Source organism: Anguilla rostrata, chromosome 1 (genome assembly GCF_018555375.3).
Source record: "Anguilla rostrata isolate EN2019 chromosome 1, ASM1855537v3, whole genome shotgun sequence".
Taxonomy (NCBI): domain Eukaryota; kingdom Metazoa; phylum Chordata; class Actinopteri; order Anguilliformes; family Anguillidae; genus Anguilla; species Anguilla rostrata.
The window spans coordinates 51,411,089-51,431,785 of NC_057933.1; the positions used below are offsets into that span (position 1 = coordinate 51,411,089).

Consider the following 20,697-nt stretch of genomic DNA (forward strand, 5'->3'; position numbering starts at 1 on the left):
CTGTGCGACCGCTAGGATGTACCACACAGTTACTGTTTAAAACGTTCCACCGACTCCACGACACCACTTCCTTACTAGATTTTGTATCATAGACTACCACTTGCTATATATATATATATATATATATATATATATATATATATATATAGGCTAATATATACGTATATATATTCAAACATACATCCATGCATAAATAGCCTCCTTAAGACTTTCAAAAAAGAATTATGATCGTGAACCACTACAGGTAATGAGATAATTGCCAAATATATATTCAACCTACTTACTTTAACAATAACATAGTCTAGATGTGAACAGTGATACTATTTTGAATTTTTTAAGAGTTCGTTTAAGACTTTTAAAATGGTTTTAGTTGTAATGGAAAAAAATGCCTAAAACTAACATACTTTGCTTGTATGGTTCATATGCGCTCCGTATATTGATTTGTATGAACAGAACTGAAGCCAAAAATCATTCAGGCTCCCTCAAACGGTAAGAAATAGGTAATACTGCATATTTCAAATTATATAACAATATTGTTTTAATATCACGTAACTTAATTCGGCTTTGGGAACTATTATGTTTTAGTTTGTGTTCTGGGGGAAAGGGGAAGGCGAAGGTAAATGCATGTTATCTTTGTTCTTAAACTAATCAGATTTAAAACAGAATTAAACGTAGGCTAACTGCTTTGTACGCTCTTTGTGTCTGCTTTATAAAGAAAGCTGTGCTACATACTCTAGTATTCTTTCCATGGGGTAAGTAAATTACTAAAATCTGTCACTGTATCCTATTTATATACAGATCTATACAGATGTGAGTTAAAAGGGGTTTTGTGAACGGGGGCCAAGTGAATTTGTGGGTGTGGGTGGGGTGTGTCACTTGGGTGCATATTTATTGTTTCATCTTTTCTCCGTATTTTATTTCTTTTTGATAAGTGACGTGCTCTCCCAATTTCAAAACTGTCTACTCAGTTATGAAGGAAAGCGATCCTATAAAACAAAACCTTTCGCAAAATGTGCCGTCGTGTTTCTTTTTCTCTACAGTGTGTTTCTCTTTGATTTTCCCTTTTAACAGAATGATTTTGACCCAAAGAATTATACCTTGGTCAATAATGATAAGGGTAGATAAATTATATACGCCACTTTTTAAGTGATATATAGGGGAAAATAATCAATTAAAAAAAGGCACTGCGTTGGAATTGGCTCATCAGCAAAACACAACGTCTGCCATGTAAACTTCGTCGTGAATAATGTAGACCTGCATTTCCCCCTGCAACCTTTACCCAGAAAACGCTCAATGCTTTATATGAGCTATGAGCAAACACACATATATATATATATATATATATATATATATATATATATATATATATATATATAAATACAGTACAATATGTAGCCTATATATTGGTGTGTGTGTGTGTGCGCGCGCGCGCGCGTGTGTGGGTGTCTGTATGTGTGTGTTTTCCCTGTCAAAGGCTCTCTTTGATCCGTTTGTCTTATTTTATGTAGGCCTATGTTACGTTTTCTGTTAGCCACACATTATATTTGCTTGCTTTAAGACCTGTTTCATAAAACTACCATTCTACATTACATTAGCTAGATATGGCAATTATACATTCTTAATTATATTTATATGTAGGCTGAATGCACAGATCTGTGTTTATTTTCTTAATTGGGCTATTTATTCCAAGAGTTTGCCAGTTTCATGTTTGATCTTTTGTTAAAGTCACTTTTACCCGCCTGCGTGTCACAGAAAATACTGTGGATATATTTGCTGGCGTGTCTTGTATCCATATTCCTCTAGCTGTACTTGTACCACGAGGAACAGATTCTCTGACACGAAGGTCGTCCTTTGGGCAAACTTTTTTCACTCATCCTTACAGCTAGAAGTTATGTCCAAAAGGGTGTTATTATCTGGTATTAATAGATTCAGCCCAGCGAAGACAAAATCAGCTATTGATAATTGCAAGAAGTATACAGCAGCTACTGTATCGATCGGCTTGTCCTCTACTCCCCTGGTATATAGAGATAAGAAGACAGACTCTTTAGTGCAATATAATTTCTTTTGACCTATCTGCTTGCTACAGACTTATGATGAATAGCCAGACCGGCTAAAGTCCTTTATCACGAAACGTACCCCTTGATATAATATTGATTCTTTATAACTAGCTCGGCACACAAAAATCAAACTGTCCACTTGGCCATCATCATCATCAATATCATCACAAAAGCGCTGAAATAAGGATCTGCTCCGGATTCCAAAGGGCCTCCTCACCATCTCCTCGCTGATCTTTGCTTTACGGATGATCATGAAAAGAAACCAGAGAGGAAAATACGTGTTATAGAAACTAATAAATAAGCCACAATTTGTTTTCTTAAAAACACACCGTTTTGGGTGTCAGCGCCAAGAAAAACTCTTATCTGCATTCTGTGGATTTGCAAAGGACAGATTATTAATTGGTTCTCTCTGGCAAGCATTAATTGCGCACAAACGCCTCCTTATTCCAAAACTATTGTTGGAGTATAGCCTTCCATCCGTTTGAAGCAGGTAGGTAGGCTACAGTAGCCTATAGGCTTCGCAGTTTTGGTCAGCCGAAATGACAAGTTAAACCCTCGCCTTGTCGACACGACATGAAATCATAATCATTATCATCATCATTGTACGTTACAGGCTACGCAAATAACCAGAATTGGAACGTAATTAACTTTTAAATCGCATCTCTTCTCATACAATGACTAATTAAAAGCATTCATTCCAATTGAAATATTTTAACAATGTAAAATAGGCATCCTGAGGAAAGTTCGAAAAATATAAGCTCATAGACGTATACAGGGACCGGAAAATAGTATCCCCAATGTGGTGATATTTAATGGCCTATTTACTTCGCTATAGTATCCTAGGTTATTTTAAAGAACGCGTTTACTGCAGTCCATATTAACCGGGTTCTCCTGAGAAAGGGGAGGGTGTGTGCGGAGTGGAGGGAGGGAGCGCGACAAGAAACACACAAACAACCTCGTAGGCTTTTAGCACAATTTGGATATGGGTATCTGAGTGAGGTTTACACTGTGTCTTTCTGCCGTATTAATAAGTACAACTGCGATAGGCAGGTTACTTTTCCGAACTTATTTCCCCCCGAGAAGCGTGCAGTTACTTATTCTAGAAAGGATTCTTTGGAGGCCAGCACCGTGACGACAGGACTCCCAAGGTAGAGTGATGCGTATAGTCGCGTGGCACTGAGAAAACATCTTTAAACAAAGTGTTGGTTAGATACGGATACCGACAAATTAATTCTGCTTTAGATAAAAGGACATTAGCAATCCGGAGTAGTTGTTGAATTTAACTGTTAGGCTATTTAAGAACGCCTTGCAATATCCATGTATTAATGTAAATCGGCCTGGATGATGTGGTAGAGTTTACATCTAATGCTTGTTTACATTATCCCCCAGTTCCGTTTCAAAGCTAGGTCAGCGCAGATAAAGCGCGATGATGCATTTTCCTAGTAGTGGGCGGAGGGTTAACAGAAGGGAGGTTACTTGGTGTCATTTCGGTTAAGATTTCTTAGGTTTATTATTTAGGGTTGGCCTGTTAATATTTGTGATAAATCTATCATGTATATTCCGGGTAACATTCGTACCATTTTTTGATTTATAAATCAAATTAGGCTTTATTTATATTGTTGCTCGTGTGTTAAAATGACCGCAGACAGACTACCGCAACGGCTATGGAAACGCAGTCGTATAGGGAATAGTTGTACATTTTGCACTGCTGTTGATGTTGTCCCGCTGCCGCCGCTGGTGTTTGAATAGTGCATAACTACACCGTGACATCATGCGTTACTTCTGCCGTATCCCGGAAACCTGTTCTTTCTTTACCCCTGAACCTGCAAGATATGACAGTACATACACTGGTAGCACTGTTATAATACGCTAATCCATGCAAACAAATCTCTGGTCAGCTTTAAACATTAGGAATCGAATGTCTCAATGACAGCCTACACAGTGTTTCTAGCTCGAATGGCATGCTGAACCGGAAACGTGATATGTTTTCCTGAGTCTAATGCAGTGTAAAGTAGTATTTTTAATCCTCCCTGAATAGTGGTACATTATTTTACATTGTTTAATCCTGAAAGTGGCAACAGATTGTAATGCTTGTACATGTAAGTACTGTATTTTCAATTAGGCAGGCCTGCATTCTGAGTATAGGGTAGGCCTACACATTTTAATTTGGCATAGAACAACCAATGCTAATTTTTCAGTGAATTGCTGCTAAGCTAGTCTATCAATTGCCATATTTTAAATGAAACAGACAAAACCTGACCTCAGCATCTATTTTGTGTCCTAGTGTAAGCAGTTTAATTTAAACTGGTACGCAGGTATTGCTTGTACCAATAGTAGAAAAGTAACAATTAGCCCTCACCACAAATTAACCACACAGTGAATGGCCCTGGGATCATTTGCATAACATGGCTCATTTTTGTTGAAATATGGAATAAACAGATTATGATAAAATATCGGATTTATGCATTGTTTTGAATAGATCATATTCAGTAGGTGTTAGCTGATCCAAATGTGAAAGCACCCTTCATCCAAGGATTCTAGGCATACACTTGGCAAACACATTCACGTGCACACACACACACACACACACACACACACCTGTGGGATGAGTTATTAATGAAACAAAAAAATTCCCATGCATAGTAAACTTAGCTTGCAATATCAAACCGTCCCTGGTCATGTAAGATAACAATCCCCTCTGACCTGTTCGCTTAAAGGGGCCACCTGAGCTGATACTTGGATACTGACAGTAAAAAAATGAAAGCTTTGCTGTCTTTGTGGGCTTGGGGCTACACATGCTGTGACTGTATACGTTTAATGTTCCTGGATCTCAGTACCCAACTTCGCTGGCTGCTAACAATGATGGGAGCTCACACCTGTTGCCAAGCAGGGTAATATACCTTTGCATGTATAAGTAATGAGTATTGTATGACTCAAGTAAGTGGCAACTGCCTGTGAAGAGCAGTATCTGCTCTAAATCTAAAAAGGGAAAATGAAACAGTGGACAACTTTTTTACCACTTTAAAGAAGATGCAAATGGTCACAGTAAAGCCAATAACTCATTGAATTTTGGAATTTGGAGTGGATTTTCTCTGAAGTTAAATTGTTAGTAAAATGGCTTGCACAGCCACAGCTTCACAATGGATTGCATTATATGGATTAAACATAGCTTGACAAATTGATCAGACAAATGTAACCCTACAATTTAACCGAAGTAGAAGGAAAATAATTTGAAAATATAATGCAAGCCTGTTTTACCATTTTGTGAGACAATTTGTGGCCAGGTTTACTAAAAATAAACAGATCTGATTTAGAGACAGCATGGTGACTAGATGGTTGGCAATAAAAAGCATAGTGTGGGTACTTCAGGCTAAGGCACATAAGCCATTGTTTATGTAACTGTCGCGCGCTAGCAAATTTAAGCATATGTTCCCATGTTTTCTTTACTTTGACAAAATACACAAGTTTGTTGATCGCAGAAATTAAATAAATGTGTTTAGTCAGAAATGGTTGTATTCATTACTTCATTACTTAGCTGGTCGGCCTCAACCTACAGTCACTGCAATGTATTTCACATTAGGGGCCTCATGTTTAAGTTGGACATATAAGCAAGAGTCAATAATAATTTCAATGACAAATTATACACTGAGTGATACTTGCTGCCATTTTTTTCAAAGTTAATGGGAAAGTGCAATAGGATTAGCTTGAATGTGGGCCAGAGTTAAGGACAAAGGACACTGCAGTTAGACTGAACGGAGGCCTGTTTGTGAAACAGGCCCTGATATGAGAGTGTAGATGAGTTGGGAGAGTGCAGTGGAGGTTTATTGCACCTATGCTCAGGCTTGGTGGCAGGTCCATCATAGCGTAAGCCTTGCTCTGTCTCTTCGGGGACAGGAAACATTCTCTTGATTGAAGGAAACTTAACTGCAGCCAAGTACAGAGGCAAGGAACTGATGGAAATGCCGAGCAATTTCGGGCCTTTTCACAACTACTGTAGTTTCCCATTTTAGAACAGTAACAGCATTAGACACACTGGCACTTTGGTATAAGTTTTGAAAGGGATGTAAGCAGTGGACAGAGCACTGCAATCACTGTGGGAATTTTCCCACTCAAGTTTTTCAGATGGGCGCAAGTTTTTTAATTGATCTGTTTTAACAATAAGAAGACCAAGGTGCCTAGGTGTAGACTGGTGAATCAGTGCTGATTGTATACACTTTTGTGAATTTCAGAGAGAAACCATAAAAATGTCCCTGAATTTGGAAATAAAAACCAAAGTAACCCCTTGGAACAGAAAACCAAATCTAAGGCTACTAATTTTCCATTGGAATATGCGTGCAGATATTTTTACCCTTTGTGTTTTCATAGGAAAAAAATGTATATATATATATATATATAAATTCTTAATTGTCTTGATTCGTATATGATGCTGTAATGTTCACATTCCTTATCAGGGGGAACTCACACTAATTTGATATACTGAACTCCACTTTGTAGTAAAGAGGAGGGTTTTGTCATGTGTCTCAGCTTAAGTCATGCTTTTTAAAAAGGCAGTGGCACAGCGATTCTTGAAGCTGTTATCATGAATAATTTCCAGTAACATCAGAAGATTGTCAAGGACAGAATGCAAACAACATAAATCATGGGAAAGACCCCTGGCTTGGGCATGTTTGAAAGAGCTTTATGGTCGCTTTCATTTTTGACAGTTATACAGGTTTCATTTTTGACAGGTTAACAGTTATAGAGAGAAAGAGAGAGAGAGAGAGAGCGAGAGCAAAAGAAACACTGAATGAGAAAAGTGAGAGATGAAGACTGTACGTGTGCTCTTATATTCACTTTTGCTCACAAGTGTGTGTGTGCGCGCGTGTGTGTATACAGTATATGCATGTACAGGCATGAGCAATTGTGCGTGAGTGTGTGTGGCGTGTGTGTGTGTGCATGCATGTACATGTGCACACACATCTCTGTTGAGAGCAATTTAGATGACACAGACAGACAACGATCTTCACACTTCTCTCCCTGTGTACAGTGGGAGTAGTCGCTGAGACTGATGCCGGGCAAGGGGCCGCTGAATATGAAATAATGCCGCAAGGCTTGCCGGCAGGAAATTAGGAGTGACACATGGGAGATAAAGGGGGCGCAGCCAGCACTACAATCTGTGCTGGAGATTTAGAGTGATAGCCATGCCACGTGGGTTCTTCATCCACTCTGCCACACAAGTACCGTCGGCCAGGACCGGCCAAATAATTTATCTGAAAAAAGCGACTTTTGTACAGTGAGGAAGAGCGGCGTCCCAAGGCCTTGACAGCCATGCTAGATAGGTATGAATAAAAGAAGTAGATGGGGGTTTGTGATGCAGTCAAAGTCCCATAGAGAAACGGGCACTCAGCACGAGTAGCAGAGGCAGAGTGGAGATGGCTAAGGTTAGAGGTGACTATGCAAAGTCATGGATATGTTAAAGGATCACAAAGTGGAAAATATGCAGGGCCGTCTCTAGCCTTTGTTCTGCCCTAGGTGAGGTAGGGGTGGAGGGGGTGGGGGGAGGCCGAATATAAGTCACAATTACTGACCGGGTGTCAGAGAGTGTGAGGCAGGGAGGATAACAAGCGATGGTGGATCAGTGTTTCCAGAGTCCCACCCAAATATATACCGTGAGCTCCATAACATTTGGGATGAAGACATATATTTTTTCTTGATTTTGGTCTGTACTGCCATTTTTGATTTGTAATCAATTAATTCACAGGTGGTTAAGTGGGTGTTCTCAGCTTTTAGTAAAGGGTAATTTCATACATTTCATACATGTTTCACCATGTAGAAATTACATAACTTTTTATACATAGTCTCCCCATTTCAGCACACCATAATGTTTGAAGCAAATATTCACAAGTGTTTCTGATTAGTCAGGTGCGGTCAATTGCTTTCTTAGTGCAGGTATAAGAGAGCTCTCCATATCTAATCTTGATTCTAGGTTTTTGATTGTGTTTGGAGTCTCTTATTGGTGTTTGTCAACCATGAGACCAGTTGGGCCAATAAAAGTCAAGGAAGATAGCAAACTTTATAACTGTTTGGCTAACGTTGTTTAGCCGCAGCCACTTAGCTGCGGCTATTTGTGAGCTAATTTATGTTGCTCAATGTTTTGTAGATGAAACTGAAGCTACAATTGAGCTAGGCCTCGTCACATGATGAAGCTGTGATGCTATTATGGTCGTCATTTGACCTTGTTATAATTGTCATCGGTTTGTTCTTAACCAATCAGAGATCAGTGCACCTAGTTAACGCAATCACATTAGTAATTTTTGATAATGTTTTTCTCTACAGTTCAGTCTTCAGAAATTTTTGATCCCGGAAAAATGTGAACTGTTATTGCCTGCTTCTGTTGATAATCATAGTGTGAGCCTTTGGTGGAGTGAGTTTGATAAATTTGTACAACACTCAAAGGACATACATGGCAGAGCTCTTCACTAATACTATTTCCAGGCCATGGCAGCCATCTTGCAGTTGTGTCATTTGCAGAAGTTCCTGATTGAATAGGGTTGAATGGAACCATGTGACCATGTTTCCTTTCTAGTTCTTATACAGTTCTGTAGATTTCTAAGGCAATAATGTGAATATTTTCACATCCTGATTCTGAACTGTAATGACCCAAAGTACCTGGATTACTGCGCCGATGCACACTTTACCGTACCTATACACAAATGTAATGTATGGCTGTCAACCAATCAGAATTGTCAGTCATTACACAACGGTTTGGCTGAATACTCAATTCCAGTTGGTCCAAGGGTGTGAATTCATTTTCAATAATGGGACACCTCGGCCTTTTAACCGTTCTAAAATGAATGCACAACAAAATTCAGCAATGTACAGCAATGTCATTTTTTCGATTTTCAATTAATAATGTTACATCCACTCCCCTTTTCAATGTCCAATTTCACAATGAAAGGCAAAGTTGAATCACAATTGTTGGTACAGTAGCTTATAGCTTGATTTAGGGTTGCCAACCATCTTTAAATCATGAGTACAGGACACATTTTCTTCTGTATCTTTGTTAACAATTACATTTTTAAAGTTTAACCGCTGTTTTGAATATAATTCAATAGCTAGCTAGCTGGGATAACAAGCATGCCGTGTGACCATTTTGTCCTAAAACCTGGCTGAATTTTAATATTGGTTTGGTAACGAACGATGGCTAAACTATCATAAAGCTAACTTGCGTGCTAACCCGGTTTCAGAGGATCTAGAAAGACGCTATGTTTACGCTGTGTGACCACACCATTTTAAAAACAAGACAGAGCCAGAGAGATATATTTGATTGAGGTGTGTTCCCATGCACTTTTTTAAAATACTGTAATGACAAAAATAACCAAAATTGTTGCTAATTTTATGGTATACATATGAAAAGAAACTATTTTTTCTTGATAAATTCATTGTTTTCATAGAATTTATGACCAGAGGTTTTTACTTAACAGCAGTTTAGCAAACTGTTAACTGGCCACCAACTAGTGGTTTGCATCTTGCAGTGTAGCTTCTGTAGTTTTGTTCTTGAAGTCTCCTGTGGATGTTAGTCACTGACATATCCACGCCTGCCGCCTGAAGAGTGTTTCTGATCTCTCAGACTGGTGTTTTCTCATTATGACGACAATTCTTCTGTCATCAACCTTAGAGGTCTTTCTTGGCCTACCAGGCCCTATACAATTACTGAGCTCACCAGTGCTCTCTTTCTTCTTAATGATTTTCCCAACAGTTGATTTTGGTTAGCCAAAGGTTTGGCCTGTGTCTCTGACTATTTTTTTCCCTTATTTCTTTCAGTGGCACAACTCTGGTCCTCATGTTGACTAACGCCAATAACAGATTCCGAAGGCAATCAAAAGCCTAGAATCATGACTAGATACTGAAAACTCTCTTATACCTGCAATAAGGATGCAATTGAACACACCTGGCTAATCATAAACACTTGTGAAGCTATTTGTCCCCAACAATATCATGCTCTGATATGGGGGGGCTATGTATAGAAAGTTATGTAATTTCTACATGAAACCAGGTTGTATAAAAATATCCTTTAATAAAGTCTGAGAATCTGCACTTTAACCACGTTTGTTTGATTACAAATCTAAAATTGTGGAGTACAGAGCCAAATCAAGAAAAAATATGTCTTTGCTCCGAATGTTATGGAGCTCACTGTATTGATCTTATAGTAGCAATCCAACGCATTGTATGTATGATAAAAAAAATAAAAATAAAAAAATAAAAAAAACGTGCCTACTTTTGGGCAGGTCTGAGGTGCTGATTTGGCAGTCTGACTATGTTCAAATGTGGCAACACTTCATGTGAGGCAGGGTGGATAACCAGCAATCGTGGAGACTGGGGGATTTTACCAACTATCATTAATGCAACACATTTCATTTTCTCATTTTCTTCTTTTTGTTTGAAAGATTCTTAGCACCCCCTCATACAAGTGACACGCTCTATTGCCTATGCCTAGATCTGACCCTGAAAATATGTTTATAATATCATAATGAAAATGTTAAAAATAAAATAAATGTCAAAATAAAAATTGTCAGAAAAAAATGTCATCTTTCCTTTAACAGTGCTTATTTAAAATTATTATTATTATTATTATTATTATTATTGTTGTTGTTGTTGTTGTTGTTGTTGTATAAAAATAACGAGAATAATAATGATTTAAAAAACTTTAAAAAAACTTAATAAATAAATACCAGCATAAATAGTGATTTTGCCAGACATTTGAGAATGAAAGGTAGTGATTTGTTTTGACTCATAGTAATGTATGTATGCACATGCATTAACACAGAGAAGAAGAAATGCACATGTACAAACCCATACACCCAGAAAATAGAAAGAGGGAAACACAAAAACACACACAAGAACCTGGGAGGCAAAATATTCACCTGGAAGTCTCTAGAATTTAAGGCCAACCCAATGAACACACTGTGATACTTAAACAGACTGTAGTACATAAATAGAGCAGCAGGGTTTGGCAGCTTGCTGTAATAGTTGGGGTGCTGCAACATCATTTCTCCCTCTACTGGCATGGATAGAAAAGTCTAAACCAGGGTGACGAATCTACACGCCAGATTCAATCTAACAGCAGTGCCCTTTGTCCTAATTTTTATCACTTGCTTGCCAACTTAACTTTTTGGTTAACTTCAGCAACTGCCAATCTGAGCACCTTGTGTAACGGCTGAAAAATATTAACACACCTAATTTCATTGTTCAAATCCACAGACTCAGTATTTTGCAGTTAGATTGAATATGCCCTTTTGAATCAATGGGATTTCTTGTGTGTGTTGGCATTGAGAAGGCAAACACTCTATGTGCAGGGCCTGCTCTGTGTGTGTGATATTACCTCAGAACACAAACACTTCACATCAGCTATGACAGCTAGGGCAGTGAATTAAACCAGTGACCATAAAAAGATTGGAATGACATTTTGTGGCTATTCACTCCTAAACAATATTTTCCGCTGACAGTTTGCCTTTGGATTTCATCTTCTGTATTTGGTGAGATATATATATATATATATATATATATATATATATATATATATATATATATATATATATATATATATATATTATTGAAAGCAGCTAAAATGAGTACATTTTCATTTATTTGCAGGTGTATCGCTCAGGGAATGTTGTTTTACCGTTCACCAGAAATATGTTGATTGTCAGTGAGGTGCTTGTTTTCAGACACATTTACAAAAATAGCACTTCAAAACGAAAGCACAGCAATATCATACAAAGCCAGTCTTTTCACCTTCATGAGCATGTACTAACAAAACAGTGGCGCATAATTAGGTAATTAGAGTTGCTCAGTCTGAGATAGCAGCCTTAAGTGACCGCCACTGCTTGTAAGAAGTCAAAGTGTTTGGGGGGAGGGCCAGTACTTTCAGGGCCAGTGATATGTGTGCCACATTGTGCTGTTCAATAGAGCCCTCTGAATTTTTAAACAGCATCGGTTACCTCCGACAGTCTTTGTTGTGGCACCATTTGCCTTGCCTAATCCCGGTAAGTGCATTTCACATCACAGCCATGTCCAATAGACATTCAGATACTTTTACCGAGCATTTCCTGTTGGTGCAGAGCATATAACTTTAACAGTTATTGTTAAGGATTTGACCAAAAAGCATATTAGAAAGGGGGTGGGAAACAGTCTATTTCGGCAGAGCTGCTTTAGACGAACAGAATATTACAATAAATTCCTTGTAATATCTTGTGTGTCTGTTTTAGTGGAGTAACCTTGGCATGTTACATAATGAATAAGCCTTTGTCAATTTCATTTATTAAGGGAGGAAATGCATGATATTGACACTCCTTGTAATTGCATCCCTTTCATTTAATCTTATCAAGCTTCAGTCATATCATATTACTCTTAAACCAGGCAGTTTTAATGCAAACAAATTCACAGTTGCTGACCAAAGGCTATTGAAAATAGCATATGCTTTCAGAATTGAAAGGTTACACTCTGAAAGTATGCAAAGGGTGTATAATATATATTTAAAGCGATTAAAATCATTTTACGTAGGAACATGGCTGTTGCATTGTTCATTTGGATTTTATAAGGCAAATACATAAATCAATAGTTATTCAATCTGCTCAGACTGAGAACAAAATAATTAAGATTTAGAATGCTTTTGTGATGTAAATTTGTGCAAATAAATTTTAAATGTGACCAAATCCATGCCTACACCATGAAATCTTTCCCTGCACCCCTCCAAAAAAAAAGCATGGCTATTTACATGAGAAAGAAACACTGAAATTAATGAAATCAGAGGCACATGAATCAACAAACTTTAAAATTCTTAAATATTTCCCGATCTCCTCTGGATGAAAGATGACTGGGTTTTTTTTGTGTTTTTTTTGCTCATTCCTCAACTTGAAGTGATGGCTGGCTGTGGTCCTCCTGATCATGCCCGTGGAGCACACTCCCAGTACATTATTAGTGGGGCCTTGTTCTGACAGCACTTCACTTTGCCTGGATTTAATCCTTAGCGACATCCTTAAATTGGACCCAGGGTGCTCATATTTGAAAATAAAATCTGGGGAAAAACATTTGTTTGGACATGCGGGGCATTTCAAAACCAGCCTCGTGAGGATCGTAGGCTTGTTGTGTATCCCCGACTAAATACCTTCCCTGGTGGCAGGGAGGTTCATTGTTGAATGTTTTTGTGACTTTTTCATGACCTTTTTTAATCAGAAAACACCCCTATGTGCCCTTAAGGCAGAATGGAAAGGGCCCTAGTTATGCCCCCTAAAGAGCACCAAAGAGGCACTTGTTCTGTGCAGTGCAGGCATCCAGCAGTGGATAATCCTGTGTCCCTGAAGTGGCTGTGGTGGTCACACTTCAGACAGTGTGTGTGCCTGAAAATTTTTAAGACAGAATGTGAAGTCGGCACTATGCTGTCCTGCGTGTGGATAACAATTTATGGGTTTCCTCACTGCCAAGAGTCTGATGTAATAACTTATAGTAATTATTACTGCCACGGTCATTTAATTTCTGTGGTTGTCCATAGTTTCTCTGCATGTGTACTACATATAAGGACATGGACTCTCTCACTCCATTCCCTAAAGCAAATCATCTTAGATTTTAATTATAAACGCACTGTTTAACATATGTATGTGCTGCAGATTTATTTAATGCATGTGTATTTTATCAACATGAACATACCAGCAACTGTATTTGGTGAAAAAAAAAAAAAAAAAACATGCAACACAGTATTTTTGTTTGTGTGGAGCCTTGTATGTTATATGTATTTTTACAGGGTTCCTGTTTGTTTGTTTCATTTGTATTTGGACTGATGCCATTCGCTGGAGGATGAACACCCATTTTGTGGAAAAGGTAATTGCTACACAGTACTGTCTGATTGCCGGGATCTTTCAATGAGAACTGCCCTAGCCCCTGCGCAGCCGACAGCCTGATTACAAATCATGTTATTGATTTGATGAATGTAAGATGTTTGCTAATAACTGCTCTCTCATACCATCTGTTAATCTCTGTTGTGATTAAGGAGGTAATCCTAATACCTATTATTCCTAATGACAAGGACGGGATCTTTTGCTTATACAAGCTTAGCGCATTAGGCTTCGGTGGCTGCCGGGAAGTGCAGCGGGAGAAGATATCAGCCATCTCAGCCACAATTGAGAAATCGTCCCACCTCTGCGGCACAACAAACGTGATACAAAAAGAATTACACCCTCACTAAAGTCCATTACCTCGTATAATCACACAAAATGATTTTTCTTAAATATGATAATAAATCACAGCGCGGATCGATGCCGCGCAGACCAACTGCTATGGCCTGATAACGCATTAATCAATATTTAGTATTTAGATTTTAATTAATACTTGCTGGAGCGGGAGCCCTTTAAGAGAGAAATATTATCGCATACGAAAAAGAAGAAGAAGAAGAAGAAGAAAAAGGAAAAGGATGGTTAGCATGCAAAAATTGTTCCTCATATCTGTCATTGATCAGTCAGCTAGGATGCTGATTAAGAACCTGGGAGTTTTCAGAGGAGGGTAGGGCTAGACAGACTGTGTGTGTGTGTGTGTGTGTGTGTGTGTCCACAAGCGCATATCCTGTAGTCCTATCTATCCCAGTCTCTGCAAAGCATGCTGGGTAAAGGGAGAAACTGGTGAGGTGCACAGTAGTCTGCACACCACAGTCCAGGGCTACTGGCTCCTGGTCTCACAAGAACTTGAAGACATAGTTCTACTAGCCTGCTTTATTATTTAATCCCTCTGCCTTGAGGAGAGCAAATTAACACCCAGCTGTAGGTTTTAAATGACATTTTGAGACGCCTATCCATGCATTTCAAAATCCCAGACACACACACACACTCACATATGCACACACACAGTTTAAAAATTTCACTTGCACAATAGAATATAGCAAAATAGCATGATATTATAGTGAAAATATTTTTTATAGAAATTACCATTTTAGCACCACATATTGCTTCCTATCTGTGTCCTGCAGAATAATTCATAGTCGATAAAAGGTTTTAAATAGCTTTGTCACATTAAATGATGCTGTCATTTTTTAAAAAACATTTAAAAAAAACTAATCTTCAGTGTACAGTGTGTGTCAGTAAGTTAATTTCTCCCTTCCCTTTCTATAACAAACACATCAGATAAACAGTTTCTTAGTGATGCCTTCAGTTATTGGAACTGAAGTGTGCTACTTGCATACTTAAAAGTAGGTGCATAATCATTTATTGAGGGTTTAACTGCTTAAACATATGGCAACCAATTGAGTGACATTTGGAGTCACAATCCTTTTGCTTGATTAAGAGATTTTAAAAAAATAGGAATCAAATTATGGGAAAATGAACATGTAATTATAAGGATTTTTCCACAAATAAACTGGAGGAGATCATGAGATAAATGGTTGTGTCAATGTTTATTTCATATGATTGTGTTTTATTCTTAAGTGTGTGAGCCATTTACCAATCAAGTTTTTTATTTTAAAAATTGCTTTCATTCTGCACAGTATCAAATTTTTAGATAAACACTGACATTTATACATTACTTTGGGTGGTGTAGACCAACACTTTTTTTTTTTCTAAAATAGCTTGGCTCATGTTTTGCAGTCACTGCATTTACACTGGAATTGTACTGTTTTACCTGACTAGTAGCATGCATGTAGTTGTAAACTGCACTCTATATTTCTTATGCTATTTAACAGATTATTATGCCTTGCATGAGAGAACGGAAGGCACATACTCATGTTCATGCACTTCTCATTTTGAACATATCATGAACATTCAAAAAATATTTGTGCATTACTTGCTCATTCATTTTAATATGTATTTGACTCATAATAATGTATAATAATAATCAAATTTTGGTTGAAAACTAGCAGTAAAAAAAACAAAAGAAAGAGCAGATACATATCCATTCATGCCATACCACATGGAAAACAAATTAACCAGCTGACTCATAGCACACTCCGCATTTAACCAAGCTGTCACCATCATAGAGAAAACTATTGATTTGCAGTTAGAATTTTTATGGATCGTATATAGAATGTCATCCCCGGGTGTACTGTGGTGATCAATTAGAACCATTTAAACCATAAAAATATGAAGTGTTTCCCTCCCCTTGCTGCCGTCACACGCGCGGTGGGTGTTCATCTGAGAGCGTGGGTGGAGGGGAAGGGAGAGGGAAAATCAATGGTCAGTTCCGCGGATGAGTTACAGAGCGCGGGCGGGGGCTGCCGCCTCCCCGGCAGGAAGGCACGCGGGCGCTGATCTGCGCTGAGCGCCGCGGCTCCGGGACGCGCCGGGCCGGGCCGCGCCCCCGCCGGGCCTGTCCAAGCGCCTTGGGATCGTCTGCCCGTCTGACCTCTAGCGGGTCGGCCGCACTGTGAGGTCACGGCGGGCCTCGGGTCCGGCGGCGCTCTCTTCCCACCCGCTCCCGTCCCTCAGGCCGAGCCTCGCCGCGCTGCGGACAACTTTCCCGTGATGGGGTGCTGGGGTTCACTCATTTAACCCTCCACACTTATAAAGTGATAAAGCCTTTACTACCAAAAACAACTCTGCAATGTATTACTGGGGGGTCCTTAAAGCAGTGGACAGAGGTTTACATAGGGTCTTATTTTGTCATTGGTACATAAGTACTGCTGTGCGTACAAGACTTGTTTCTCCGTATTTGACTGTAGCTGTTGATAATAGCTTGCATAATGTCCATTTATGCTACTGGAGATTTACTGAAACAATTAATGTTACGTGTCTTGTTCAAAGGAAGAATAGCCAGATCTCTAATCACAACATTAACACCATTCTTGGCTACATTACATGTGCATACTATCATACTTCCCAGCTGTAGATCTGTCCTCTGTTATCATGTTATTAAACTTGAAGATGAATTAAGTGATTGGGACATAGTACAGACAGTGTCATAGAATTCCCCATTGTTTGAGGTGTCACCTGCTTGGAACATGATCCTCATGTACACACATAAATGCAGACATAATGCAAAAGTAACTTCACAATGCACCATTTTTGCAATATAAAAACATCCATCCATCCATTATCTATACCCGCTTATGTTAGCCGGGCTCGCGGGGGGTACTGGAGCCTATCCCAGCGTGCATTTGGCAAGAGGCAGGAATACACCCTGAACAGGTCGCCAATCTCTTGCAAGGCACACACACCATTCACCTACAGACTCATGCCTATGGATAATTTAGATTCTCCAGTTAGCCTACCTGTATCTCTTTGGACTGTGGGAGGAAACCAGAGTATTCGAAGGAAACCCATGTGGACATGGGGAGAACAAACTCCACACAGAAAGGCTCAGGCCGGATTTGAACCCAAGACCTCGCTGTGAGGCTACAGTGCTACTCACTGCACCACTGTGCGCCCCCACATATAAAAACAAGAGACACAGAGAGAGCAATAACAGTACAGTAAAAGTGACAAACTCAAATTGCTAATGGGTCAGGCCACTTGAATGAAAGCCGAGGTTCAGTAACTCATAATTTTAAATAGCAAGTTTGGAAACATTATCATTATTTAATTGCTCTCTTCTCTAGGTTATTGATTGCTGGGAAAGGTTACAACAGCCATGTGACAATAAAGTTGATATAATTGCACAAAGCTATAGAACTTATACTTTTTCCTTCTGTCTTATTTTATTCATTCATTCATACTGCTTATTTGTGTTTTGGTATCAGTCTCTGTGCCAAGGAAGAAATCAAAGAGCTGGGGTCATTAAAAGTCATCAGGAAATGGCTGCTTTTGATAAACAACAGCAATCCTCATGAGCCATCCTCATGGTTTGCCCTGATAAGCTTTAAATAAGTGGCCATAGGTATTTTGTTGACCAGAGACATAGTAAGTAAGAATAGGGACTCTTGTTGAAAAACAGAGCAGGGAATAAAATCTATCCATTATCACACTTAATCCATAACATACATTTTTATTTATTTATTTAGTGGCTACTGACCATGTGATAAAAAGTAAGAACCTGAAATTCTCACCAAACCGAAGTATCTGCTTACATTTGTTATTCAAAGTCAATGGCAAAGCACCATATTAAAGGTTAAAGGGAATGGTCCATCAAGTCACATAATTTCCCACCTTGCCTTACCATGGCAAGAAGACAGTTAAGAGCATGCTGTTCTTATGGTATGTCTGCATGTGTTTGTGAATGTATGCATGTGACATGTACATGTGTAAGTGCATTTGTGTCTGTGCATAGATGTTTATAAATAACCATTTCAAGCTTCTGAATTCCAGAAAAATACAGGACTTCAGACACTTGAACATATAAATAAAGAATTAATGTGGGTTGGATGAGGTGGGGTGGGGGCAGGGACGAAAGGGGGAAAGAAAGAGAAAGAGAGAAAGAATGAAAAAGATAGCAAGTGCATGGAATGACAGGCAGTCCGGAGACAGGGTTGTTAGTTTACGTAGGCTGTGGGCTGAGTCGACTGGAAAATTTTGATCACTTTAATTTACTATATCCAGCGTGCCTGCTCTCTTCGCCCAGTGCCTTTATCAAGCCTGGTGAGCCGGTATTGATTTTTTTATTTTCTGCGCAGGATAAGAAGACAGAGAGTTAGGGGCGAGAGTGAATGGAGAACTTTCCTCAGATTACTGCTATTCTCTAGCTTATTGCATCCTGTCGTTTGTGGTTTCAGATGATGTCCAGTCGACCAGGTCTGCTCCAGGCAATAAACAAGGTGAATAACAATGGAACCAAGATAGGGTGCAAGTCTGAAAGGGTAAAAAAGTGAAGAAAAAAAAGATTAAAAAGAGATAAACTGTGTAAAATGCAGGTGGAGAAAAAAATAAAAAAGTGTTTTTTTTGTTTTATGTGTAGGATATTTTGTGCATAATAGAAAAACAAACCCGTTTGGATCACATTTGTTAAATGTGGTGTAGTCTCTCTGTCATTGGAGCTGCCATCCTAAAATGTTGCCTACATTTTGTTTTTTTCACTTCTTTTTTCAAGCTTTAATGCAGACCATCGTATTTCTACATTTTCCTGAGGCAGTCGGGCCTTTTAAAGAGATAAACAAAATAGAGCAGGTCACCTATACACAGTGTGCTCGTTGATGCTTTCTGTGTATGTTTCAAGTATCATAGCACATCCTTTCAAAGCCTCATCCACATGCATTTCAAAACAAGGCGAACAGATCATTTAAAATGATGGCTTTGCAAAGCCACCTTGCACGATTATTACAGTTAAATCTCCTTCTATCTCATGTCAGCCATGAAAGGTGATCGAACATGAAAAGACCTGCTTGAAATCAATGCACTGATCAGATATGAAATGATACTAATGCCCTTCAAACTAAATTTCATATACTGAGACACAAAAAAGAAAAAGAAATCGATAGCAGCTTGCTAAAGTGGAACAAGAAATTAATTGATTAATGATCATTCTTTTTTTTCATTCCCAGCAAAGCTGTTGACTATTGGTAGCTGTACACATCAAGATGATGAGAATATAATAGTGCCTTAAAAAATAACAGACCACAAACAATTAGACAGCTCTATGCTTTTGCATTCATTTCTGTTCCCTTTACAGTACCTGGGCACCATAATTCTTTTTAGTGGTCAAGAAAATGAAAATCCAGAGGTCTGTTTGCGTTTATAAAAGTAATCCATTACAAGTACGAGCCATTTGTACGAGCTTCCTCTTTTATCATGTCAATTTACAGCTTTAATAACCAGGGCCCCTGTTATAAATTTGTCTTACAAATGGAAGAAAAAGGGAAACGCTAATAATGTCCCATCAATGCAAATATCATTTAAACAATGTAGTAAAATAGGCCGCATGTCGGAATGAAATTATTTTAACACCAAGGGCACAAAACACTATTGAACTGCCTTTTTTTCTGCATTTCCTGGAGCTAATGAATTATCACCCCAAACAAAACAGTGCAATTAATTGAGGAAGTAATGAATTTTGCCAGACTGCAATAGGACTTTGTTTACTAGAATTTGTTTGCTGGTTATCAAGTCCACTTCCTAAATAATTGCCCTGTGTACTTTTCTCGAAAACGTTCATGTATGGACGTGCGTAGCGCATGCACATGCTCTTGATGTTTGTACAGTTGTGCGACAGTGTGGGAATGTAGTTTGTACACTGACATGTTTGTGCCTATGTTCTGTGATTGTTTCATTAAAATATAAGAGTAATACAGACAAAGCTTATATTTGATTGGGCGCTTATATCTACTGTATATTGAATTTTGGTGTATGGCACTGAACGTGGACCTTTTGCGCACATAGTGAAATAATAGAATATGTTGCAGGTCCAAGGTGAAGAGCTTTCTGTCAGGCGGAATGTGAGATGAGAAGAGAGTGGATCTTGGCTGGGAGGGGAGGCTAGTGACAGGCTGGTAAAAGGTGTCTTGAAAACGCTAATTAAAATTGAATACCTCTACAAATGCAGTGCAACACACAATTTTCAAGCAATTAATTCGAGTATCTGTATTGGTGTGAATCATGCATTCTAACCGGTTTAATTTTGTTTGTTGTTTTTTTATTTTTCATTATTATCATTTTAAATGTTTTCCCCCTTTCACCTATGTTTTAATGTTTGGTGTCAGCTTTCATTATCAAATGTTTTAGGACTTTGTGTGTGTTTTTTAAACATCTGAAATCCC

At 38.5% G+C, this 20,697-nt stretch overlaps 1 long non-coding RNA gene across 1 annotated transcript; it reads left to right on the forward strand.

Annotated features, from left to right (window-relative positions):
• Positions 1 to 11,643: 11,643 nt before the first annotated feature.
• On the forward strand, positions 11,644 to 20,237 carry LOC135258175 (uncharacterized). The gene is made up of 2 exons (XR_010330891.1): positions 11,644 to 13,913; positions 18,721 to 20,237. It is a non-coding gene; the product is annotated as an uncharacterized LOC135258175 (long non-coding RNA).
• Positions 20,238 to 20,697: the final 460 nt, after the last annotated feature.